Source organism: Podarcis cretensis (genome assembly GCF_951804945.1).
Source record: "Podarcis cretensis genome assembly, chromosome: 6".
Lineage (NCBI taxonomy): Eukaryota > Metazoa > Chordata > Lepidosauria > Squamata > Lacertidae > Podarcis > Podarcis cretensis.
In genome coordinates, this window is record NC_137175.1 from 95,560,658 (window position 1) to 95,588,433 (window position 27,776).

Sequence of the window (27,776 nt, forward strand, 5' to 3'; positions counted from 1 at the left end):
TGAAGCCCCTGTGGTCAACAGGGGAACTACAAATTGTTTTTCTTTTTTATTTGGATATATTAGCGGTGGTATTTGATGTGAGATATATAGACTGAAATCTTTTCACCAAAATTTTGTGGAAGCTCTGCTCCTATTTTTATTTGAAAACCTCTGGACCGAAACTGGTGAGAATTCCTAGGGACAATTGGATTACATAGACTGCAGTTGTTTTTCAAAAGGATTATTTTTATTTTTTATTTTTGTTGTTCCTGCCCTGAACTATTTGGAGACTTGGTTTTTGCTAATCTCTGTTACTGGAGTAGCCTAATTGGTGGCAGAAGACGACTAAGGATTAGCCTAATTGGTGGCAGAAGATGACCAAGGATTAGCCTAATTGGTGGCAAGAAGATAAATAATTTGTTTTACTTTCTCCCTGGTGCTACCCCCTGGTGGAGACCAATTTTGAAATAACTTTTCTCTGGAGCCATTTCCTGTTGGAGTTTAATTTGGATTAAATTTTTTAAAAGATATCTACCCACTTCTAGCTGATTGGTGACTCTGCGTCTCTGGACTGCCCTTTTGGACTGGGGGATTTTGTCATTTGTTATTTGTTATCTGTTATTACTAAAAGGTTGATTGTGATATTAGATATTTGTACTTGTAAGATAAATAAATTGGAAAATGAGGAAAACAGGGGAGGGCACACCAGCAGATAGGAAAGGGTCAAAACAAGAGTCAGATTTTAAAGCGGAAATTTTGAAAATGTTTGCAGAGATCAAGCAAAGTGAAAAGAATTTAGAGACTAAATTAGAACAGGTGGATAGTAGAATCGGTAAAATGGATAAGAAAATTGATGAAACAGTAAATGAACTTAAAGGTCAAATTAAAGAAGTATCAAAAAGAACACAAAAGCTAGAGGAAGGGTGGAAGAAAACTAAAAATGAAATGAAGGAAATGAAAAAAGAGGAAGACAAAATGAAAACAGGAATGTTAGAGATGAATAAAACTCAGGAGGAGGTTCTGGATGCAATTGTGATGAATGAACTGAGACAGAGGGAAACCAACCTGAGGCTGAGAGTTATACCAGAGACACAGGGGGAGAATATCAAGGAGATATTGATTAAAGAGCTGGCGCAATGGTTAGAGATGGAACCAGACGAGGTTGCAAAAACAGTTCAAAGTGCATTCAGAATGAGAGTGAAATCAGTCAAAACACGAAAATTCCCTGGAGATTGTTTAATAACATTCAGAGACAGGGACATGAGGAATTTGATATTACAGAAGAACAGAGAAAAAAGATTAAACATTGATGGGAGTTACATTATTGTCTTTAAAGACATACCAATAAGACTACTGAAACGAAGAGATCCCTATAAATCATTTGCTCAAATTCTTAAGAGAAACAACATTGAATTTAGATGGGAGTTTCCCGAAGGAATTTCTTTCTTTTATAAAACCAAGAAACATCGATTGACAAGTCCGGAGGAGACAAGTAAGTTCCTGAGGAAATACAAGGAACTAAGAATAGAAGAAGAGGAGGAAAGAGGAGCTGTCGGAGGAGTAGCCATGGGAGGAGCAGAACCAAAGGACACCGGTGATGAGAACGGGGAAAAGTCGGAAGAAGAAGAAGAAGTAGAGGAATAAGAAGAAGAAGAGGAAGAAGAGAAATAAATATTTAAAAATATATATTTAATTTGGAGCTACAATGGCATTAAAAATTGTGAATTGGAACATTAATGGGATGAATGATAGGAACAAAAGGAATAAAATTGAACAATGTTTAAAAAAGAAGAATTTGGATATAATCTGTTTGCAAGAAACACATGTGGCAAGAAAACACAGGAAAATTTTGATCAACAAAAGATTAGGAAATGAATTCATATCTTCCGACAAAACTAAGAAGAGAGGGGTTGTAATATATGTAAAGAACAAAATTGAGGCTCAACAACTCTTTAAAGACGAAGAAGGAAGAATTATTGCAGTCCAGATCAAATGGCAAGGGGAAAAAATAATAATTGTCGGGATCTACACACCTAATGGAAATAAAGCAGACTTTTTCAAGAATTTGGAGGAAAAACTGTTCGATTATGTAGACCAAAAGATCATTATAATGGGGGATTTCAACGGTGTGGTGTCAATGGAGATGGATAGACTAAGAGCGGCTGGGCTCAGCAAGGAAGGAAAATTACCAAAGACGTTTTTTACAATGGTAAAAAACTGTAATTTGATTGATATCTGGAGATTGAGACACCCACTTGAAAAACAATTTACATTTTATTCGGACCCGAACCAATCAATGTCGAGAATAGACCAAACATGGGTCTCAAATGAATTAACCCCAAGAATCAGACAAATAGAAATCCAACCGAGAACAATTTCAGACCATAGCCCAATAGAATTGGAGTTACAAGGATATGAAGAAAGAACTTTTAGATGGAGAATGAATGATTACCTCCTGGATGATCAAAAAATTGTGGAAAAAGCACAGAAGAATTTGATGGATTATTTTGTAAACAATTCCAATAAAGGTATTAAAATGAGCACAGTTTGGGACGCCAGCAAAGCGGTTATGAGAGGATTTTTTATTCAACAAAATGCAATTAAGAATAAAAATAGAGAAAAAGGGAAGAAGGAAATTCTAAGACAATTAATGGACAATGAGCAGAAATTAGTTAAGAGGCCGAATAATGTGAAAGTCAAGCAGAATATAAAGGCCTTACAAGCTCAGTTTGCGATGATAATTAACAGAGAAGTGGAATGGAATATAAAAAAAATGAGACAAAGGAATTTCGAATCGGCTAATAAATCAGGAAAATTGCTGGCATGGCAGATCAAAAAGAGGAAGGAACAGAATACTATTAATAAAATCATCGTGGAGGGACAAGAGATAGACAACCCAAAAGGCATCAGAAAAGGATTTACGGATTTCTACAGACATCTGTATAAAAGAACAGAAAAGAACAACATGAGGAAGATAGAAAGATATTTGAAAGAAAAAAAGGTGCAGAAGATCCCGACAGAAAAAAAAGAAAGGCTGAATGCCCCAATAGAAATTAGTGAAATAAAAGAAGTTATAAAAAAGCTTAAAAGAGGGAAGGCCCCGGGGCCAGATGGATTTACAGCACGTTATTACAAAGAAATGAAACACGTCATGTCAGTACCTTTGAAAGAAGTTATGGACAATATTCTTAAGAAGAAAGAAATCCCTGAAACATGGAAAGAAGCGTTTATTACTTTTATTCCAAAACAAGATTCGGATTTGACACAAGTTAAAAACTACAGGCCAATATCATTGTTAAATACAGACTATAAAATTTTTGCGAATATTTTGGCGAGGAGAATTAAAACAATATTACAAGACGTTATTCATAAAGATCAAGCAGGTTTCTTGCCTGGCAGACAGATGAAAGATAATATAAGGAATATAATTAATATTTTGGAATATTTGACTGCCAGGAATGAGAAACAAGCAATGTTAATATTTGTGGACGCAGAAAAGGCCTTTGACAATATATCATGGGACTTTATGTTAAGAAATCTGGAATTTATGGAGGTGGGGAAGGAATTTTTTAATGGAATAAAAGCAATTTATACCGAACAAAGAGCTAAGTTAATAGTAAACAATGTGATTACGGAAGAAATAGGGATAAGCAAAGGTACGCGGCAGGGGTGTCCACTTTCGCCACTGTTATTCATCATGGTCCTAGAAGTCTTTCTAAATACTATAAGAGAAAATAAAGAAATAAAAGGGGTAGAATTAGGCCGGAATGAGTACAAGGTTAAAGCCTTTGCCAATGATCTGGTTTTAACGGTGGAAGAACCTCTAGAGAGTACTAAAAATATTCTGGAAGAGGTGGAGAGATTTGGTCAAGTAGCAGGTTTTAAACTAAATAAGAGAAAGACTAAAATAATTGCTAAGAATATGGACCAAGAAACGATAGAGACAATGCAACAGCAAATAGGAATAGAAATAGTGAAGAAGGTGAAATATCTTGGTATATGGTTAACTCCAAAGAACATTGATTTATATCAGAATAATTATATACCAGTGTGGAACGGAATAAAGAAAGATCTGGAGGTGTGGGGACGAATGAAACTATTGATGTGGGGAAGGATTTCAACGATAAAGATGAGCGTTCTGCCAAAATTATTGTTTTTGTTCCAAACAATTCCAGTAATCAGAGGGACGGCTATTTTTAAGGAATGGCAAAGATCAATTTCAAGGTATATTTGGCAGGGTAAGAAGCCAAGAATTCAATTTAAATTACTAACAGACGCGAAAGAAAGAGGAGGCTTCGCCCTGCCAGACCTGAAATTATATTATGAAGCAGCATGTCTCTGCTGGTTAAAGGAATGGATAAAATTAGACAATATAGAGTTGTTAGACTTAGAAGGATTTGATAATAGATTTGGGTGGCACGCATATTTATGGTCTGGAAAGAAGAAAGGTCATATAGGCTTTGAGAACCACATTTTCCGAAGATCGTTGAAAGAAGTGTGGGATAGGTATAAAAACCTACTCGAGCCAAAAACTCCTCACTGGTTGTCCCCACTGGAGGTTATGAGTGTTAAAAAAATCAATATGAGGAAAAATTGGATTACATATGGAGAGTTAATCGTTAAAGAAGGGGGGAGATGGAAAATGAAACCTTATGAAGAGGTAAAAGAGCATGTATATGACTGGTTGCATTATTTACAAACAAATGAAATGTTTAAGAAGGATTTTAAGGAATATGGATATGCGGAGAAAGAGTCAAAATTTCAAATGGAGATAATAAACAATGAATTTAAGATATTATCTAAAATGTACAAAATCCTGCTAGAATGGCACACGAAAGATTAGGAAATTAGATCGGTTATGATAAAATGGGCCAAAGATTTTGGATATAATATACAAATGGATGATTGGATTAAATTATGGAATGAAAATATGAAATTTACTGCATGTACAGCATTAAAAGAGAATATAATGAAAATGATGTATAGATGGTACATTACACCGGTGAAACTTGCAAAAATGTATAAAACATGTAAAAAATGTTGGAAATGTAAAGAAAAGGATGGCACTTTTTACCATATGTGGTGGGAATGTAAAAAAGTGAAGAGCTTCTGGGAGTTGGTTTATAATGAACTGAAAAAAATGTTGAAATATACATTTGTTAAGAAACCAGAGGCTTTTCTTTTAGGAATTATAAGAAATGAAATAAATAGAAAGGATTGTAAACTTTTCCAATATGCAGTAACAGCGGCGAGAATATTACTGGCCCAGAACTGGAAACAAGAACAAGTACCAACAATAGAGGAGTGGAGAGCAAAGTTGATGGACTATGCAGAACTGGACAAATTGACAGGGAAGATCAGATATCTACGAGATCAAAAGTTTATCGAGGACTGGAGAAAGTTGGTGGACTATTGGGAAGACATAAGTAATAGAGAAATAACGTTAGTGGCATTTAAAGAAGCTCTGTAAAAGTCAAAGTGATATCACAAAAAAGAAAAACAGTTTTTAAAAGGTTATTTGAAAGGCAATAGTGAAGTTAAGAACTGTGTAACTAAAAATCAAATTCAGATGATTGTCAGAGAGGCTGAGGGAAGTCCAAAATTGGAAAATTTGTTAAAGCTGAAAATGTGATATGTTATATATTTTTATTGTGGAAATTAATAAAAAATATTTAAAAAAAAAAAGAGAATTCAAAAGATATTTTGGTTAAATTAACGTAATTTGGTTTTGCTTAGTAAGTCGCATCTGTGTAAAATTGCATATTAAATATCAAATGTGATTGCAGTTATAGATTCATATTCTTATTTAGTTTGGCATTTTCAGAAGGTAAAATTAACATTCTTGGGTTTCCCAAAAGTTTTTGTGTGTGCTTCTTCATCAAACCTAAACCTACTGAGCTAAACATTGTCCAGTCACACAAAAAATCAACAGCAGATTTGCATTCCTCACGCCCAAGAGCATATTTTTAAGACTGAAGAAATTTGCAAAGATTACGTTTCAGCCCCTCAAATGACACGCCCTAGACTGTGGCCGTGTTGGCTGGCTATGAGCCAGTCAGTCAAGGCAGGCAGGTGGCTGGCCGGCCCTGTGAGAGGTGGATGAGGGAGATCACATTCCTACCTGCCCTCCTGATCATTCAGCATCATTTCCTCAGCATCATTCGCAGGGAGGGCTGGTTCTGCCAGCCTGAAACAGTGCATAGCTGTCAAGTGTCTCTTATTTGGCGGGACAGTCCCTTATCCCAGCGCCATGTCCTGCTGCTGTCCCTTATTGATGATGTCCCTTAAATAAGCTACTGAAGGTAATGCAGTCTGATTGGACAGTCTTGAGGGGCAAAGCCAACTGAGGCAAAGGGGCCCAAGACCATGCCACATTTGAACCTGAGTATCCAAGGTGTTTCATGTGAGAAATGGCGGTGAGTGTGTTTAATTTGAAGATATGCAAATGGATATGGATTGCATTGCCAGTGGGGCAGTGTCAGAAGGAGACATTTGCTCTTGCCAGTGGGCTAATGGAGTCCCATCAACCCTGATCAGAATGGTCAATGGTCAGGGATGATGGATGCTGTAGTCCAAAACACCTGGATGGCATCCCATTGGCTGCCCCTAAAACAATGTTGGCAATTGGCAAAGAGATTGGGGTGTATAAAAGGGATTAGCATACATCCAGAGTTCTTGTGCTTCTCAGTCAGAAGATGAGGACAAGAAATCCCCTTTCAGTGAGGTTAAGGGTTGCTTCCTCTGCTTGAAAAGAGGACACACTCATTCTGCAGCTGCGTGTAGAATGGAACATGAAGAACATTGCAGTTTTGGGGTAGAAGAAGAAGAGTTTGGATTTGATATCCTGCTTTATCACTACTTGAAGGAGTCTCAAAGCAGCTAACATTCTCCTTTCCCTTCCCCCCCCACAACAAACACTCTGTGAGGTGAGTGGAGCTGAGAGACTTCAGAGTAGTGTGACTGGCCCAAGGTCACCCAGCAGCTGCATGTGGAGGAGCGGAGACGCGAACCCAGTTCCCCAGATTACGAGTCTACCGCTCTTAACCACTACACCACACTGGTACACAGAGAACTGGGCTACTTGGCAAGAAGGTTCTATTTAGCAATCTTTTTTTTTTTTAAGCAAATTTTATTATTTATATGCTAACCATCTGATTCAGTTGCCCCAGCCACTCTGGGGCTAGAAGTGGGACCTCCAACAAAATGTTGTGGTGTGGAGTGCTCCTGTTGAATGTTTCAGCCAGCCAGCTATGCCTTATGTCAGAATACTCCATTCCGATCCAAACTCACACACAACCAGCATGGCCATGGAGCATGTTCAGTCCCTTAAAGGATTATTATTATTATTATTATTATTATTATTATTATTATTATTATTATTACTATTATTATGAGAGCCAGTGTGGTGTAGTGGTTAAGAGCGGTGGACTCGTAATCTGGTGAACCAGGTTCGCGTCTCCGCTCCTCCACATGCAGCTGCTGGGTGACCTTGGGCCAGTCACGCTTCTCTGAAGTCTCTCAGCCCCACTCACCTCACAGAGTGTTTGTTCTGGGGGAGGAAGGGAAAGGAGAATGTTAGCCGCTTTGAGACTCCTTCGGGCAGTGATAAAGTGGGATATCAAATCCAAACTCTTCTTCTTCTTTTTCTTCTTCTTCTTCTTGCCCTCTTGGTATTTTTCTCAAAGACTTCTGCAAACCTTTGAGTTCTCCCAAGCTTGCTGATCTCTTGTATATGGATGGTGATGTTTTGGCTACATAAGGACCCAGGACTCAGACAATGAGCTCACTTTGTGTATAGGATGCAGATCGGGTATGATATAGCTACCGGTAGGCCTATCCTCCGTGAAGCCAATCTTCTATAATATATTTTTATTTGTTTTTTTCAATTATTTGTCTGCACATTTATTCCCTGCCATTCTGCCCATCAACAGCTCACAGAGCAGCTCACGGTTGGAATCAACAACTAATACACAACCCAACGGAAAGCAGGATTTGAAATGTTATGGGGTACTTACGTTCAGTGAAGGGTGCGCTGGGCCTGCAAGACAGAACAGAGGCGATAGATAAATTAATCCCATTATTCCATTCTCTGATCTCTTATCAGCAGTGGGAAGCAGCTACGCCACTCTCCAGGACCTAGCTAGATGTTCACCAAATTGTTGTTTGTAATATGGCACCAGTGCGTAGATGGTACCTGACAGAGTAACATGGGGGTAAAGCTCTGCCTGAAGGAACTTGTAGCCTAAAAGCCGGCCATGGGAAAATGGAATACAGAGGAAAGGATGGCTGGTTAAGGTAGCATTTGAGAAGGAAGAGCGCAGATGTGCTATCCTACTGATGTTGAGAGAGAGTTCCAAGCACAGCAGGCAGCAAGGCAGACTGGATGGAATCACCGAATGGAACAAGAGGCCTGCAGTTCATAGGGCTGGAGGAGCTCTGACTTCACTCATTGGCTAAAAACACTGGCAGGCTGACTCATTTCGCAGAAATTGCTTAGAAGGAGACCTGCACATTTTGCTTGATAACTTTATTTCTAAAAGGACTGAATGCTTATTGTTATTACTGTATTTTTCGCTCCATAAGATGCACCTGAACATAAGACACACCTAGTTTTTAGAGGGGGGATACAAGAAAAAAATTATTCTTTAAAGGGAGCGCTGAGCAGAGCCTGTATGCATACCAGGCTCTGCTCAGCACTCCCTTTCACGAGCCGTGTGGAGTGTGTGTGCGGCGCTTGCAGGATTTTCCCCGAGGAGGGAGAGGGAGAGGGAGAGGGAGAGGGAGATGTGAATCACTAAAGCCATCATCTTACGCAGATTGTCAATTGGGCAACTGAGCAATCATTGTAATATATTTGTACAGTGGTGCCTCGCAAGACGAAATTAATCCGTTCCGTGAGGCTCTTCGTATAGCGGTTTTCTCGTCTTGCGAAGCAAGCCCATTGACAGCTTAGCGGATTAGCGCTATTAGCGGTTTAGCGGCTTTTACCGATCAGCTGTTAAGCGGCTTATCAGCGGATCAGCTGATAAGCGGCTTAGCGGCTTAGGAAAAGGGGGGGGGGGAAGGGGAAAAAACCCGCAGGAACTCGCAAGACATTTTCGTCTTGCGAAGCAAGCCCATAGGGAAATTCGTTTTGCGAAGCGCCTCCAAAACAGAAAACCCTTTCGTCTAGCGGGTTTTCAATCTTGCGAGGCGTTCATCTTGCGGGGCACCACTGTAGGTGGTTTTGTATTATATTTGATACAGCTATCAATGTCTGTAATGCAATATAAACATAAATAAATTTTATGCCCTCCCTCCTCAGGGAAAAGCCCCCATGCTGCACGCGGCTCGTGAAAGGGAGCGCTGAGCAGAGACTCCCGCCTGCTTTCGCAACAAAAGACACACACACACATTTCCCCTTACTTTTTAGGAGGGGGAAAAGTGCGTCTTATGGAGTGAAAAATACGGTATTTTAAATGAAAGCTCAAGAATCTGGGGGCCCTGATCAGGGACAGCAGTGAAGGCCTTTGTGGTGCCAAGTGGGTGACCCTGCCTTACAGTGCAAGAGGCATTGAGGTGCAACCCTCCTGCCGCCACAGTCCTCAGATGTCCCAACAACCGCTTTCCTGCTGAATCTTTGGGGTCCTGCTGATCTCAGAGGAAATAACTCTGGTCTGGAAATGAATTTCGACTTAGCACTCCTTTAATGCTGGGGGGTCCCAAACATAGCTGTCAACTTACAGATTTGAAAATAAGGGACCAGCAGCCTTGAAAATAAGGGATCAGCAGCCAAAATAAGGGATTTTCCAAGCACAGGTATGTTCAACTTCTGAGCCCCTCCGAGCCAAAGGCAGAAAGCCCAGCCAGCAGCCAAACGAAGCCTCAAGGAAAACCACGGTCACCTCTCCACTGGGAAGCGCTGAGCAATGGCGAGTCCCTAGGCAACGCAGCTGATTTGATCAGCACAAGGCATGCAAGCTCCACCCCCCAGTCATTTTTAGACTTCTTATTGGGTGAGCAATGCAGCCAAGCAACACAGTTGGAGCCTCCCTCCTCCTTGGCCGGCAGGGAGGGAGGGAGAGGAGCTGCTTCCTTTGAAACCCGGGAAATTTAAGGGACATCATCAATAAGGGACAGCAGCGGGACATGGCACTGGGATAAGGGACTGTCCCTCCAAATAAGGGACGCTTGAAAGCTATGCTCCCAAATGAAAATATGACAGAAAGGGCAGGCAAGCTAAGTACTTACTCTGAAACTATCTCAAATGGCACCTGTCACATGGTCCTGAGAGGTGCAGGCTGCTGTCAAAAGCTCCACATCGTCACATAGAGATCAGTCCATTTCTACAGAGGAGAAAGCAAAGCACAATTAGAAACTTATCATTTCATTTACCACAGAATACAGAAATTAGGTTTACCAAATGGCTGCTTTTCCCCAAGCCCAACTTTGGACAGAAAACATTGCCTCGTGAACGTTTTAAGAATACTGGTATTTTTCCTGATTATTATTTTTTTTTAATGCACATAGTTAAAAAATATATGCATACTAAAACACTTCCACTTGGCAGATTTTCTGTTCCATCATTTGGTTTGGTCGGGACTGAACATGCCTGGAGTTTTACACACATGTAGCCTGCTGCCTTTATATGCAGCAGATGAAGGTGGCCATTTTGCAACATACAATCCAGTGTGTACATTCTTTGCAGTGGGTGCAAATGTGAATCACTAAAGCCATCATCTTACACAGATTGACATTTGGGCATCTGAGCAATCATTGTAATATATTTGTAGGTGGTTTTGTATTATATTTGATATAGCTATCAATATCTGTAATGCAATATAAACACAGTTTTTGTAAAAAAAACAACAACGGATAAACATGTTAAGCTGCACAAAGGAGGTTACATGAATGTAATAGTCCGGGAATCAGTGTATTTTTACATGAGTAGAATGTGTCCTTTTATTTAAAATGCACCTCTGGCTTATTTGTGGGGCCTGCCTGGTGTTTTTACATGAGTAGAATGTGTGCTTTTATTTAAAATGCATCTCTGGGTTATTTGTGGGGCATAGGAATTCATTCATCCCCGCCCCCCCCCAAAAAAAAATCTAGTCTGGCACCCCACAAGGTCTGAGGGACAGTGGAGTGGCCCCCTGCTGAAAAAGTTTGCTGACCTCTGATCTGTAACATCAACCTCCACCACCCCAACCTAGGACTCAGCTATACAGCTGCAAATAAAATGTTGTAAGACAGCATCTTAAAAAGCAGAGACATCAACTTGCCAACAAAGGTCTGTATAGTTAAAGCTATGGTTTTCCCAGTAGTGATGTATGGAAGTGAGAGCTGGATCATAAAGAAGGCTGATCGCCGAAGAATTGATGCTTTTGAATTATGGTGCTGGAGGAGACTCTTGAGAGTCCCATGGACTGCAAGATCAAACCTATCCATTCTGAAGGAAATCAGCCCTGAGTGCTCACTGGAAGGACAGATCCTGAAGCTGAGGCTCCAATACTTTGGCCACCTCATGAGAAGAGAAGACTCTCTGGAAAAGACCCTGATGTTGGGAAAGATGGAGGGCACAAGGAGAAGGGGAAGGCAGAGGACGAGATGGTTGGACAGTGTTCTTGAAGCTATGAACATGAGTTTGACCAAACTGCGGGAGGCAGTGGAAGACAGGAGTGCCTGGCGTGCTCTGGTCCAGGGGGTCACGAAGAGTCGGACACGACTAAACGACCAAACAACAACAACAAAGTGTGGATTATACAAATCTGACACTTGATGGCGATGGTGAGCTGTGACAAATTCAATATATTTTTCAAAACGTTGTTTTAAAAAGTATTTTCACAGCGTTTTTTAAAAATATGTAGCTAAATTCCACCCTAGTTATGTTACGTTGTGAGGGTTTTTTGTGTTTTTTTAAAAAACAATCTTTCCAGTAATCTTGCACGGCTCATGTTCATTTCAATGAGGTTGTGCCCCAGATTCTCAGTTAGAACTAGAAGTACTTTAATTGAAAATCTAGATCTCAACCTCCACTGGGAGGAGCTCCACTGAAATGAATGAGAACCGAGCAGTTCATCCTAACCCTTCTCTAGCAGGAACACCTCACCCACCCCCTTTTTTGATTCTCTTTCTGAAAGACTGCCACCATCCTCTTGGAGTCTGTGCAGGAAAACATCAAGCGACGGTGACTTTAGGGACCTGTTTGGCATACATTTCAGCTACACTGGAATGGGCTGAAGCTAATGGAAGGGGTGAAGGAAGCAAGGAAAGTGCTTACATTTCCAGACTGACTGACACAGTCCCACACAGTGCATGTCAGCTTCATTTATTTCCTAGTACTGCAAAAGTTGGCCCCAGCTGATGTAGTCACATTTAATTAACAATCCTTCCCTCTTGTTGAGTCACACTCGCAAACTGAAGGGCCTGATTTCCTTCCTATCGGACACAATTAAAGTTTCCCTTGCAGTTTATTTATTAACTCGTGAAACGGATTGAGCAGCCCAGATGACAGAAACAGCAAACTGGCCCCTCATCTCCCTAAGGAACAGAATTCTTCATTTCTCACAAGGGATAAAATGCCCAAGTTGGGTGTTCCCATTACAAAGCAAAACAAAACCAGAAACCACACCTGTACATCCCATCTTCAGAAGTGAAAATTATAAACTGTGCATAAACTTCTGCCATGCATTAACAATATGCTAAGCTTGCTGGGTGACGCGGGTGGCGCTGTGGGTTAAACCATAGAGCCTAGGACTTGCCGATCAGAAGGTCGGTGGTTCGAATCCACGGGGTGAGCTCCTGTTGCTCAGTCCCTGCTCCTGCCCACCTAGCAATTCGAAAGCACGTCAAAGTGCAAGTAGATAAATAGGTACTGCTCCGGCGGGAAGGTAAACAGCGTTTCCGTGCGCTACTCTGGTTCGCCAGAAGCAGCTTAGTCATGCTGGCCACATAACCCGGAAGCTGGCTCCCTCAGCCAATAAAGACAGAAGAGCGCCGCAACCCCAGAGTCGGTCACGACTGGACCTAATGGTCAGGGGTCCCTTTACCTTTACCTTTACCTTAAGCTTGCTGGACCATCTAGCTCAGGGGTCAGCAAACTTTTTCAGCAGGGGCCCAGTCCGCTGTTCCTCAGAGCTTGTGGGGGGCTGGACTATATTTTGAAAGAAAATTAATGAACGAATTCCCACGCCCCACAAATCACCCAGAGATGCATTTTAAATAAAAGGACACATTCTTCTTATGTAAAAACACATTGATTCCCAGACCGTCCGCGGGCCAGATTTAGAAGGCAATTGGGCCGGATCCATGACCCCCAATGCTCAGACCGTCCCTGAAAGTGCAGGTTCCACTTAGCAATGGGGACCAATAGAATCTTCAGAACAGCACCCAGAAGGAGAGGAGGGGAGATCGTATTTCCCTCTGTATAAGATGATATTTTTCTCCATAGAAAAAATATACACAGAAAATTGCTTCAGCCGTGACAATTGGGCAGTTGATTTACTTTAGTGGCGAGGTATGTGTGCAATTGTCTGTGGTTGCCATCTCTCCACCCCCCCCCCCAAAAAAGCTCAAAAACTCTGAGCAATTTTCTCCTCAAAATTGTTTGTTGTGGTCCCCCAAAAAAGTAAGATAATTTTGACACATTTCTTCAGTGTGGGGTCTTAAAAACACATTTTTGAGCGTGAGGAATTCAATCTGCTGTGACCGCACAACATTATTTTTGTGACTGCACAACATTTAGCTTTGTAAGTCTACATTTGGCACATAAACTGCTTTTGGAAAACCAAAGAAATTGAATTTTACCTTCTGAAAGGTAAAATATTAATACATTAATATTAATTCAGTGGTACCTCGGGTTACGAACTTAATTTGTTCCGGAGGTCCGTTCTTAACCTGAAACCGTTCTTAACCTGAGGCGGCCTTTCGCTAATGGGGCCTCCCACTGCCACACGATCTCCGTTCTCATCCTGGGGTAAAATTCTCAACCCAAGGTACTACTTATGGGTTAGTGGAGTCTGTAACCTGAAGCGTATTTAACCCAAAGGTACCACTGTAACCTGAGGTACCACTGTATAGTGGTACCTCAGGTTACAGATGATTCAGGTTACATACGCTTCGGGTTACAGACTCCGCTCACCCAGAAATAGTGCTTCAGGTTAAGAAAACTTTGCTTCAGGATGAGAACAGAAATCGTGCTCAGGCAGCATGGCAACAGCAGTAGGACCCATTAGCTAAAGTGGTGCTTCAGGTTAAGAACAGTTTCAGGTTTAGTACGGACCTCCGGAACGAATTAAGTACTTAACCGGAGGTACCACTGTATATAACTGCAAGTACCTGGTAATCATTTTTAACAATTTCTACGCCATTTTACACATGTTTTACTCACCAACCAAGCAAAACTAAATTGGTAATTTATCCAAAATATCTTTTGAATTCCAAAGTCATTTTACAATTTTTTTGCACCCTCATTTGGGGAAATTGGAAGTTGAAAAATTCAAGATGCCCTAGCATTGATTTCTACTCTTTCTTCTGGACTGGACAGGCAGTTTCATTGGAATTAGTCTCATTGGATAACAGCCTTGTGTAGATAAAGGACTCAGCTATACAGCTGCAAATAAAATGTTTCAATTGTGTTGTAAAGTGCAATATACAAACATGACACTAGATGGAGATGGTGAGCTATGGCAAATTCAATATATTTTTCAAAACGTTTTTAAAAAAGCATCTTCACAGTGTTTTTTATGTGTGTAGATTCCACCAGAATCAGTGAAAAATAATCAAGAGCAGTTTTGACATAATCTAGCTCAGCTATTAAGTTCCAATGGTTATATATTCAGGTGTTGGGTGAATATGAGCAAGAAAACCACCATTTCAGGTGTATTTTTTTAAAAAAGTTGTCACCTTTTCTACCCCGCCCCCCCCCAAATAATTCTGGTACCTTGCCTCAGAATGTCTCTGACCATGTGCAAAAGTTGCTTCCCTCCAGTGCATTAAAGTTTTTCTTTTTTTCAAAGGACATATGAAATATACTCTATATGTGTCTTATGTGTGTAAAGCCTTTTTCTTCATGCTGGGAATGAAGTCTGGAACTAAAATATTGATTGCACCCTGCAAATTGATACTAATAATTTTCTGTATGCCTCTCATTAAGAAGCAGATTCTCAATACAACAACACAGTGTGCATTTATTCATTCATAAAATTCATACCTGCACACAAATGCACACCTGAATATAATCTGTATTAATGGCAAAAACACATTGGCAGCACTTTTTTCTGGCACAGAATCTTCCAATTCGGCCTACACAACTGAACCTACAAGATTTTAGGGTAAAGGGTAAAGGGACCCCTGACCATTAGGTCCAGTTGTGACCGATTCTGGGGTTGCGGTGCTCATCTTGCTTTATTGGCTGAGGGAGCCGGTGTACAGCTTCCGGGTCATGTGGCCAGCATGACTAAGCCGCTTCTGGCGAACCAGAGCAGTGCACGGAAACGCCCTTTACCTTCCCACCGGAGCGGTACCTATTTATCTACTTGCACTTTGACGTGCTTTTGAACTGCTAAGTTGGCAGGAGCTGGGACCAAGCAACGGGAGCTCACCCCATTGTGGGGATTCGAACCGCCAACCTCCTGATTTAGTCAGGCATCAATCCTATCTGGTCTGGGTCATGCATGCCAGTCTGTGAAGAGGTTAGCAAGGAGACTGGACATAGGCTGCTCACAGATCCTGTATTATGATAGAGTCCCATGATTCTATACCAGGCATGGCCAAACTTGGCCCTCCAGATGTTTTGGGACTACAACTCCCATCATCCCTAGCTAACAAGACCAGTGGTCAGGGATGATGCGAATTGTAGTCCCAAAACATCTGGAGGGCCAAGTTTGGCCATGCCTGTAACAGCATTAACATCTTACCACACTGACAGAATAGGACCTAGCAATACCCTGATGGAATCTCACAGAAGCCTGACGACATCCCATCAATTCTGTGTAGGAGGCACTTTCAAGACGCCTCTTTGCAGAACAGATGTCTGACATCTGTTCCAATTTTGAGTGCCCCAGACCAGATGTTGTGGTTGCACCTAAGTTGTCTGTCTCGCTCTGGGTGTTGTTCAGTCACCCTCGGTCAGCATCCTTTTAAACTGCATTTCCGCGAGGATTTACTCTGCAGGAAGCAATTCGTAGGAGCAAATGTTGCAGTAGCAGAATACATCCATTCTCCATATCTCAAAAAGGATATTCTAGAGCTGGGAGAGGAACACAAAACGAGAGCCAAAAATGGCCAAAGGAATGGAGCAATTCTTCAGTTTAGAAAAAAAAATGGCAAGGGGAGGCACAGCATATAAAATTATGCATAGCGTGGAGGAAAGGGACAGAAAGAAGTCCCCCCCCCCTTTCTCATAATAATAGAATCCAATGAAGCAGAATAAGATTCAGGACAGGAAGTGGCAGGGACAGGGAACATAATTAAACTATGGAATTTGCCACCCCCTTAAAGGTAAAGGTAAAGAGACCCCTGACCATTAGGTCCAGTCGTGACCGACTCTGGGGTTGCGGTGCTCATCTCGCTTTACTGGCCGAGGGAGCCGGGGTACAGCCTCCTGGTCATGTGGCCAGCATGACTAAGCCACTTCTGGCGAACCAGAGCAGCGCACGGAAACGGTGTTTACCTTCCCGCCAGAGCGGTCCCTATTTATCTACTTGCACTTTGACGTGCTCTCGAACTGCTAGGTGGGCAGGAGCTGGGACCGAACAATGGGAGCTCACCCCGTCGCGGGGATTCGAACCGCCGACCTTCTGATCGGCAAGTCCTAGGCCCTGTGGTTTAACCCACAGCGCCACCCGTGTTCCTTTCCACCTTCTTAGATGGCTCTAAAAGGGGAATTATTTGACAGAGTTAGGGAAGATAAAAGGTATCAATGGCTACTCATCATGATGGCTGTATACTGCCTCGAGGACTCCTCATTACGCAGGATGAGTGCAGCAGGGTGAGAGGGCTATTGCCAAAATTCAGCAGGGGCTGGTGCCCATGACTCAGTGGGGTGGAATGCAGGGAGCCCAAACTGTAAAGGTAAAAGGTAAAGGTACCCCTGCCCGTACGGGCCAGTCTTGACAGACTCTGGGGTTGTGCGCCCATCTCACTTAAGAGGCCAGGGGCCAGCGCTGTCCGGAGACACTTCCGGGTCACGTGGCCAGCGTGACATCGCTGCTCTGGCGAGCCAGAGCCGCACACGGAAACGCCGTTTACCTTCCCGCTAGTAAGCGGTCCCTATTTATCTACTTGCACCTGGGGGTGCTTTCGAACTGCTAGGTTGGCAGGCGCTGGGACCAAACGACGGGAGCGCACCCCGCCGCAGGGATTCGAACCACCGACCTTTCGATCAGCAAGCCCTAGGCACTGAGGCTTTTACCCACAGCGCCACCTGCGTCCCAAACTGTAGGTGGAACCAAAGGCAGGCAGAGCAACCAACTGTAGCTTTGCCTTTGCCCTCCACCCTGCAGAATTTTAGGAGTGCAGCACTGAGACTGAGGAGGAGGAAACTGACAGGAGGAACTTTTGTAAGAAGGCGGGGGGGGGCAGTTAGACCAAACTCCACTGCCAAAGTTCTGGTCCTAGATGTCCTGCTTTTATCCTACCCAGAGACATCTGCTTAGCCACTGCTGGAAAGAGGATGCTGGACTTCATGGTCCACCTCTACGATTCTACGATTCTATGATTCTCCTTATTTTATGTTTTTTCAGCTTGGTGCTGCACTCTTCAGCACACATTATAAAATATCCATCTTCATGTTTGTTTTGCTTTCATTTCTAATTCTATTCCTACAATGATTTCAAGATAAGAGGCTTCAAGCCAAAGGACCATCCACCTAGGCCAGTGGTCAGCAAACTTTTTCAGCAGGGGGCCGGTCCACTGTCCCTCAGAACTTGAGGGGGGCCAGACTAAATTTTTTTTTGGGGGGAATGAATGAATTCCTATGCCCCAAAAATATCCCAGAGATGTATTTTAAATAAAAGGACACATTCTACTCATGTAAAAACACACTGATCCTCGGACCATCCACGGGCCCGGATTTTGAAGGCGATTGGGCCAGATCCTGCCCCTGGGCCTTAGTTTGCCTACCCATGACCTAGGTAATACCTGCTTCCTCCTCAGCAAACTCACAAAACAGGGCATTGTAAAGGACAAGGAACGATACGCCATGTTGCTGGTCTCCAGCAGCTGCTACTCAGAGAGGCACACTAAGTCTGGAGAACCTATTAAGCTATCATGGTTAATGATCACTGGTAGATTAGTCCTCCATGAATGTGTCTGATACTTACATCTTGTGGTTATGAGCAGTGGCGTAGCGTGGGGGGTGTAGGGGGGGCCGGCCGCACCGGACGCAACATCTGGGGGGAGGGCGTGCTCGCCGCCTCCAGAGTCGCTGAAGAGCCTCGGGCGCAGGCTGTAGCAGAGCCCCATGTCTCGCGGAACCGACGAGCTGAGCGCACGTCCAGGCTGAAGGTGTTCGGCAGGCAGCGGCTCTCAGCGCTCGCCGCGGTCCCCGCGCGTCAGGGCCACGGAGGGCGCGCCAGGCAGCCCCTCCTCACAGCCCCGCCGCCGCTGCTGCAGCTGCTGGGCCATGTTGCATTTTCCTCACCTCTCTGCCCTCCTCCGGGCAAGCAGCGTTGTTTGGGCGGCAGCGCCAGCGGCAACTCGCCTCAGATCACCTGACACGGACCCGCCGCCGCCGTGGCTACCTTACCGTAAATACCCCAGCCCAGGCAGCAGCAAGAAGAAGCTGGCAGCGACGGCACGTTAGGGGTTAGGGGCGCCAATTACTTGCCTTGCCCCGGGTTAGGGGGTGCAAATTACTTGCCTTGTCCCGGGTGCTGACAACCCACGCTACGCCGCTGGTTATGAGTTCCCTAAGTGAGTTGGATTTTGTGCGAATAAGGGAGCAGTGCTATGCTCCCCCAGGATGGCAATTGAAGCGGTCTCTCAACTTGTGAGAGGTAACTCAAGCTGTTTTCAGCAGAACCTGAACCAAATCTTATGTTCGGGGCACATCCCTAATACTGCTCATGTGCTTTTGCCGCCACCATAGAGTTTCGGAACCCTTTCCGCAAAAATCTGGACCCCTGATTTTCAGGGAGACAGTTGTCTGTTTTTATTCCGATTCTATTTCATGAATTAGTTGAATGATATTTCCTTCTCCCCAAGCATCCCTAACATTTGTGAAGGGGTTTTAAATAGAAATCTCAGTTCCCAGGGTCCTCGGGGGGGGGGCATGACAGTTATTGATATCAGGTTTATGCCAGTTTTGTGGCATAGATAGAACAGCAACTCCCTGGAGGTGTTCTCTGACTGCCCCACTCCCCAAATCTCTGACAGTCATGCACTGGGACTCCCACAACTTGCGTCACTGGGATATAGTTAGCTGCACCCCCCTATTCACCAGCATCAACACATAATTTGCAGCCTCGGAAGACTGTCCTTTCATTTTACCAATCCTCCTGTTCCAATCAGTAATACTGGAACTGGCAGAAAGAGGAGCAATTTGGGTGCCCCTCCTTTGGTTGCCATGGGAACTCAAGTCCCCATCTCTCTTGCAAAGTTTAAGTCCCAAAATTAGCTCCCAGTGTACGAGAGGCCGCTTCCTTCAAGAAACCGGAGCCCAGGTATCACAGTACAATTCTATTCTTATCCTCCCTTCTGAGCAAGGAGGTGACCTGCATGTTTTGCTGCAGGAGAAGATTTATGCAGAGAGCACAGTCACTGCCTTTTTAATTTCTCTTTTTCCGTTTTTGCAGTCTTGGATTCTCTCGCAGAGCTGACCTCCAGAACAGAAAGTCCTGCCCCCGAGAGAATTCCCTTTCCCCAGGACAGACCTTTCTAGCCAGTGATGTCACGGAAGGAGGTGTGAGAATAGGAACTTATCCACTCAGCACTTCTGAATTGACAATATCACTTTTGAGCAGTTTATTGGTACAAATGTAGGAGATTTTTCATATAGACGATTGAACAGTTACGGAATTAGCTGGGCCATTATTCTGTACACATGACATTCAAAGAATGTTAAGTGGGTATCTAAGACAGGATGTAGAATCTATGACAACCAAAGCATGCTTTCACCTTTTAATTAATTTTTCCAGTAAACACACCTATATGCTCTTGCCACCATTCTTGCAAATAACCCCACAAAAGGTATTAACACATTGTTCTTTCTTAACTACTTTGCCTGTTTCCCATATACCTGTTAGGTAACACATCAATGGCCTGAAAAAACTACGTAGAGAACCAGCTGTCTTCTTATCTACCAAAGCTTCTCTGTCTGCTCACCTGTAAGCAACTCTCAACACGCCACAGGTAATTAGATGAATACAAAGTTTGCCTTGACAATACAGGCATTCCATGAAAAACAAAAAATAATAAACTCCAAGCATAATTTACAACGTCTTACACCAAATCTGTATGTGATGGGTTTAAACATGTATGATGCACTTGTAAGTCAGCCTCACTCTTCTGATGAGTGTTTATTTTTCCAGATCTTTGCCAGTAGTTCAGTACTCTAGCAAATGTTAAAAGATTCCAGGTGAAGTATTAATGCCATATATTGCATGTTTCTCCCCTCCCTTCCAACTCCTACATCTTGGGCAAATTGCTGCACCCTGCATGGTTGTGGCAACTTGCTTTAAGTGGGCCAGCCTAGTAAATGTTGGTGACCATCAAAACTGGTGGTGCTCAAAAGCTCACTCCCAGCTCCATTTTCATGCTTCTTGCCAGGACACCTACTTGTTTCACTCTAGTTCCCATCACTGATGTTCCACCCAACTCTCCCACCTCCCAAGTCCACCTGCAATTCTCTCCTACGTAAGGATGCTTTTAAAAAATTGAAGGATGAGGAACCTGCGGCCCTCCAGACATTGTGGACATGGCTAACAGTCAGGGATTATGGGTGCTGTAGTCTAATAACATTTGAGGGTGACAGGTTCCCAGCCCCTGCTGTAAACGATCATGTTTCTGCCAAATGCTCATTATACTGAGTCTGTCCATGCTGAGAAGTAATCATCTGTTCATCCTGTAGAACGTCAGTGAGAGGTTGGCTTTTCTGCCACTTATAAACAGTCTGGGGAAAACTGGTTCCTGTGCAGATAGATTATGTTGGGGCTGGTTTTCTAATTGTACGATAGCAATGTTTTCCAGACTATACAGCTTCAACCAGCAATTATTATTTTTTTTAATTGAGCAGGAATATCCAACAGCACACAATGTTTTTGTATCGTTGTAAACCGCTGTGATGAATACCTTTATGATATTTTATACATAAAATAAAAATGAACCAGCCTTCTCAATGTAAACAGGCAGTTTTACAGAAGGCCGTTGCCAGAGTCTACAAGCAATAGAAGCAACATTATGCTACAAGTCCCTTTCATCTGATGCAGAAGAAGGAATGAAGTTCTTAAGTGGAATAACCCATGGATGAGAAAGTGCAGCACCTGGTGGGGCTGTCTGCTCTCAATGGTCCTCCTCCTCTCCCCCCAGACCCTCCTGCAAAGATACACAAAATTCCTGAAGTGCCTTTGTGTTACTGCTGGTATGGCTCCTGGGGGCTGAGCCCTTTTACCCATGGTAGGCGCTGGGGGCCTACCATGGTGTGGTATGGCTCCTGTGGGCAGCTCCTTCTCCTCCTGCCACGGAGGGGAAGGAGGGTCTGTGGGATGTGAAACACAAGAGCAGTCAAGTACAGCCTGGGAGTCATTCCTTGTTTTCCTAGAGTGAACATGCGGGGGAATGTTTGGTTCAGCCAGTCGGAACTTCCTGTTTCTCCTAAGCTGGGACAGACTTCTTCTGCATGTGACTAGAGGTGGGCGTGGCCTCACCTGCCCACGTAACAAAAGAGCAGGACTGGTCAGCCATCTCTCTCTCTCTGACCACATTCGTCAAAGGAGCAACATCTGCTGAGCCTAAGATGCTCTCTTGGCTTACTGTCTCCTTATGGGATAGTTTCCAGGTATATTACTTTTCTAACTTAAGTCTGCCTTCTGGGATCCATTTGTGAACAGAATGTGAGTGAGTAAACTCTTTTTATACTTTTATAGAAGACTGTGCCATGTCTATCTTTTATGAGGGACTAAAGGGGAAATTACCAATGAAACTTATTATAGAGGCTTTAGCAAGCCTGAGCAAACGCATGCGCTGTGCAAGTTTAAAAAGGGGAATGTTACTCTGCTAAATTGTAGAACTTGTTAACATAAGTTGGAAAGGATATAATCAAACAATATATCCTCTCCTGCATCCCTGAACATTCCCACAGGGCCAAAGCAGCCTCCCAGCCACGTTCGGCTCCACCCCTGGCTCCTCCTGACCTCACACACGTGGCGTGATCCTCCCAATCCTTTGGTGCTTCCTTCTGTGGTGGTCTGAGCCCAGATTTGCAAGTTGCTTCCAGCCTATGATTGTGCCACACTAGGCATGGCTAAGCCAGTCTCCTGATGCCTAATTTAATACAATCCACTAGGCAAATCTGAAAGGATATCTGTGGCAAGGAAAGCAAAGGCATCAGGTGAGACTCCAGTGGGGTGAGAAGGTGCCAAATCATCCCTTTGGTTAAATACACTGAAGCCTTGGCCCTGTGGCATGCTTTGCAGAAGATGACTCGGTTGCAGCTGGACCCATTCAGATCCAGTCTGAGCTGGATTGCATTAAGGCAAAGTCCCTCATTGGCACTCACAGCTGCCCAGCCAAAAGGTTGAGGCCTTGGGCTGCAGCCAGTGCTTTCATTACCTCTCTCTTTCTCTTTTTAAAAGCACTTATCTGAATGCCTTCCTCCTCTTCTCTGCAACCTAAGGGGAAGAGATTATTCTGGCTAGAATGAGTCAAGGACAGATTTGGAGTCATCGCGCCCAAGGCCTCCGCATTCAAAACACCTGCGACAAGTCCAGCTCTCAGCCCTTAGCAAAAGTGTGACAGCACCAAGATGGAGCAGCAAGTCATGCTCTGTTCTAAAACAGGCTTTGCAATGCTAGCGGGGAAATGGCTCACATAAAAAACAAGCTGCTGTTCAAATAGATGTAGAGTCAGCGCGATTGGCTGCATTTGCACCAATAATTAAGCACAGGTTTACTCCTGGAAGTCATCCAACCAGAGCAGGGTTTATAGTTCCCCCATGGTAGATTTCTGAACAGTCAATATAAAGATGCTACAATTGCAAGTTAGGAACCCCCCCGTAACAAAAATCCTGGCTACACCCATGCTGGTGAGACCCACAGGGCCCAATCAACTGAGCCAAACTGGCCACTTAGCGATCTAGATGGCAAGCCCAGTGCAGGAGGGAATGGAAAACACACAAATGAACATTTTATTCAGAATGACATTTTCCAAAAGACATAGGTGACCTTGGAAGTTGAAGTTCCTTTTTCAGAATGCGATTAGGAGATTAAAATTTCGCAGGTGAATTAAAACACTTCAAATTCTCCGCTAAATGTAGCCATGAAAAGCTTGGCATTGCTTTTTTCAAAGATTTCATTACTTAAAACAAGAGTCGGAAGGCATATACATCTGCCCCCAGATCTTTTCCTTTTGACAAGTAAAGGCAGAAGAGCTCACTCGTGCTCTCTCTTTCAGATGAAAGTGAACAAATGGATTTACTGCCAGTTCTGTAAGTAAATCCACTCTTGCCTCGAGACATTTTGCAATTCGCTGAATCCCCAAGTGAGTTTCCTCTTTTCCATTTCCATTTTGTTAAAAGAGGTCTCTGAGAAGCATTTGCACAAAAGGATTTATGATGGGACCAGCTGCCAGAGGAAGTCAAACTTCATCAGGTGTGCTTTGTTCTGAGCTTTCCCTCTGTTAAGGGAAGCTGATGAAATGGAAAGATGAAAAGCTAATATGGCAAAGGTATATTACACAGAGATGGGTGGAACTACTGGAACCACTTTGGACAGCGTTAAGAGGAGGATCTGGCTATGTACACACCTGGAAAAAAAAGGTACAAGCATCTTATCAGTGCTCTTTGGAAACCGGTCCATGACCCTTTGCCTTTTCTGTCACGTTGCATTTCATCAGAAGATTTTAAAGAGTTTTCTTGCGTCAGCATCAGCAGTAAATGGGTAGGGTGAGTTCTTCAACACACGTTTACCTGCATATCTGACTCCATAGCATATATCCAAATCTATTCAGGTTATAACTGCATCTCAAAGCTCATCTTACACTTTAAAGACACTGGTGCAATTCCATGCATCAGCCATGTGCTTGAAAATATTTGCTATGAATAAGTGTCCCACATATAGCAACCAGAAGTTACAATGGGTCTGCCAAGAAGTTGGGGGGGGGCAGCAAAGATGGGAGACAGTGACTTGTGCAACATGTGCACCTCGAAAAGGGCCCTGGCCTATTACTGAGTAGTTTGGAACTATGTGCCAAAATAGGGATGGTGTCAAGTCTTTCACACTTGAGTTTTGTTTGCTAATTAGCAGCCAGTGCTCCCCCCCCCTAAATAAATGTTTAGGGGTACTCTCATTTTCCTACTCATATTGAAATACTGCCCCTCAATGAGGCCAAACTTAGATTCACTAAATGTTTAGGGGTATGCGTCCCCCTAGGAAAAAAAGCACTGGATACGGAAGTCACTTTCAGCCAGTATCATGGCTTTTGGGGAGCAGGACTTCAACCCTTTTCTACCATGGTTTCGATCTGGATTCCCTCCCGCTTCACCCCACCCCACTGCTGTTATTTGCACTCCCAGGAAAACTGCTTGGCACTCCTGGCGGCTTTCCTTGGGGGCAAATAGCAGCTGAAGAGGGTGAGGTGATCTGAATCGGGACCACACTGCAGGCAAAGGGTTAAACCCTTGATCCAGATCAGCCTCCTTTGGGCAGTGACTGCTATTTAGAGCACTTCCAGGCAACCTGCATATTGAGCATTCGTCTTGATATACGTTTGCAGGGAGACTAGATGATGCTGGCTGTGTAAGGAACTTTCCTTCTGATTTCTTTGCAGCAAAGTTAGATAACATTTGCGTCAAGGCCAGTATCAACCCACACTTCCCACTGCATCTCCCTATCAGGTTCCTTATCTCAGGAAGTCTGATATTTTGGGGAAGTGGGTTTGTTGCGTAAGAGCTCCCAGTCAGACTATAATTGTGTAACCTGAATTTCCTGGCATGTGATTGAGTCCTACATGAAAATAGTAAGAGTCTGGAAGTGCCCTTAGCAAACTGGCCTCAAACACACAAGGGTAAGTCAAATGCGTAATATCAAGTCTAGTTTGGCCCTCGGATGACCACCAGACTTGCACTTTGCCCAATAAGAAGTCAGTCAGCAATTTGAGAGGGAGCTATAATGAACACTAGTTAGACTGGATGCATGTACAATAGCTGACCACTTCTTGCTTTGAATGGGAATCTGTGGGAGCATCACTTAGACCAAAAGGATGCACAGCAGCTGTTTTTATGCTGTTCCGTCAGGAACCATAAGCAAATAAAATGAGTCTCTGCACATTTGGATGAAGAACAATGCTAAATGAATCATGCTGGCATGTGAACTAGTAAGAATTGGGAAAACCCTACCTTTTCAGAAACTGCCTATTTTTGAGGAGAGGTTTCTTGGTGCAGCTTTTAAGCAAGATGGAAATACAACCCACGGAATTGTTTGGATGCAGGTGGCGCTGTGGGTTAAACCACAGAGCCCACTTGCCTATCAGAAGGTCGGCGGTTCGAATCCCTGTGACAGGGTGAGCTCCCGTTGCTCGGTCCTTGCTCCTGCCAACCTAGCAGTTCGAAAGCATGTCAAAGTGCAAGTAGATAAATAGGTACCGCTCCGGTGGGAAGGATAAACGGTGTTTCCTTGCACTGCTCTGGTTCGCCAGAAGCGGCTTAGTCATGCTGGCCACGTGACCCGGAAGCTGTACGCCAGCTCCCTCGGCCAATAAAGCGAGATGAGCACCGCAACCCCAGAGTCGGTCATGACTGGACCTAACAGTCAGGGGTCCCTTTACCGTTACCTTTACCGTGAGCAGTTGGCCCTCTGAACCTTCAATTCATCCCTCTTCCCCCCGTCATCTGTAAAATTGGAGCCACTGTCATTTGTCTATTTGACAAGATGGCTGGGAGAAAACAGTAGTCAAGGACTGTAAGAAACACGTCTCCTAAAAACATTACATTAATAAAGAAAAAGCAGGGTAGGACAAAGAACGACCTACGGTGGGGAGGCTGGGACAAACACATTTTGATGGCCAAGATGTGCCCTTCTGTTTTTGAAAGAGCACAGGGGAGAAGAGATGCCCATGAGATTAGCAGCATTCAAATGGCTTTGATAGTAAGGAAGGGTAATTGCAAGTCGTTGGGAGGCAGCAGCAGAGAGTGACCTTTGGTGACTTCCCTCGAGTGAGCAATGTCCAAGAACAGGCTATGATTTATGGAGCCAGGAGCTCTTTGCATCCAGAAAACTTCATTTCACAGGAGCCATGATTTGATTTAGAGTTCTGAGAACAGCATGCAATTATCCCAAGGTTCAGAGCAAGCAAGCAAACAGGCAGGCAGGCAGCGGAGAAAGCACACAGGGAGGCTGGGGAGAGGGGAAGCAGCAGAATGCCAGGCCACAGGAAGTATGCTGGGCAGCAGCAACTGCAGCTGCAAACATCGTTTACATTATGGCACAGCCTTTGGGGGCAGCTCCTACTGCTGCACGGTGACTATCTGGCTGGGATGAATTGTTCCATGAACTGCTTTGCCCTCTACAGAAAAGGGTGTGTCATCACGCAATGTTGTTTGTTTCCCTACCATCCCACTCAGTATTATTGGCTATGACTGACAGGTCTGGGAAAGGCACAATATCATGATGTCGCAAGCAAGGTATCCCTGCCCATAAAGCAGTGCATGTGTTGGTCCCATGAGAACACGGAGTAAGCTCTTTGTTAGAGCCAAGAGAGCCAACGGAACATTGACTATTTTTTGTACTATGTTTAGTCAATGCCAGATGGGACAGTAGGAAGGTCTCTGGCTGAAAGTGCCAGACAGATTTGGAATTTGGCAGCCCCCCTATTCCATAATAATAATAATAATAATTTATTTATACCCCGTCCATCTGGCTGGGTTTCCCAGCCATTCTGGGCAGCTTCCAACTGAATATTAAAAACAATACAGCAGCAGATATTAAAAGCTTCCCTAAAAAGGGCTACCTTCAGATGTCTTCTAAAAGTCAGATAGTTGTTTTTTTCCTTTGACATCTGGTGGGAGGGCGTCCCACAGGGCGGGCAACACTACCAAGAAGGCCCTCAGCCTGGTTCCCTGTAACTTCGCTTCTCGCAGTGAGGGAACCGTCAGAAGGCCCTCTGCGCTGTATCTCAGTGTCCGGGCTGAACGATGGGGGTGGAGATGCTCCTTCAGGTATACTGGACTGAGGCCGTTTAGGGCTTTAAAGATCAGCACCAACACTTTGAATTGTGCTCGGAAACGTACTGGGAGCCAATGTAGGTCTTTCAGGACCCATGTTATATGTTTTCAGTGGCCGCTCCCAGTCACCAGTCTAGCTGCCGCATTCTGGATTAGTTGCAGTTTCCGGGTCACCTTCAAAGGTAGCCCCACGTAGAGCGCATTGCAGTAGTCCAAGCGGGAGAAAACCAGAGCGTGCACCACTCTGGTGAGACAGTCCGTGGGCAGGGAGGGTCTCAGCCCGCGTACCAGGTGGAGCTGGTAGACAGCTGCCCTGGATACAGAATTGACCTGTGCCTCCATGGACAGCTATGAGTCCAAAATGACTCCCAGGCTGTGCACCTGGTCCTTCAGGGGCACAGTTACCCCATTCAGGACCAGGGAGTCCTCCTGAGTAGAGTGT

The 27,776-nt window shown here is 44.0% G+C and overlaps 1 protein-coding gene across 1 annotated transcript in view; it reads right to left on the bottom strand.

Annotated features, from left to right (window-relative positions):
• FAM163A (family with sequence similarity 163 member A) overlaps positions 1 to 27,776 on the bottom strand; it is a 124,167-nt gene that overhangs the window by 11,224 nt on the left and 85,167 nt on the right. Inside the window, exons 2-3 of the mRNA XM_079981797.1 lie at positions 10,210 to 10,304; positions 7,995 to 8,017 (exon numbers count right to left, since the gene is read on the bottom strand). The gene's annotated coding sequence lies outside the window, so the exon portion shown is untranslated. The remainder of the gene's footprint in view (positions 1 to 7,994; positions 8,018 to 10,209; positions 10,305 to 27,776) is intronic.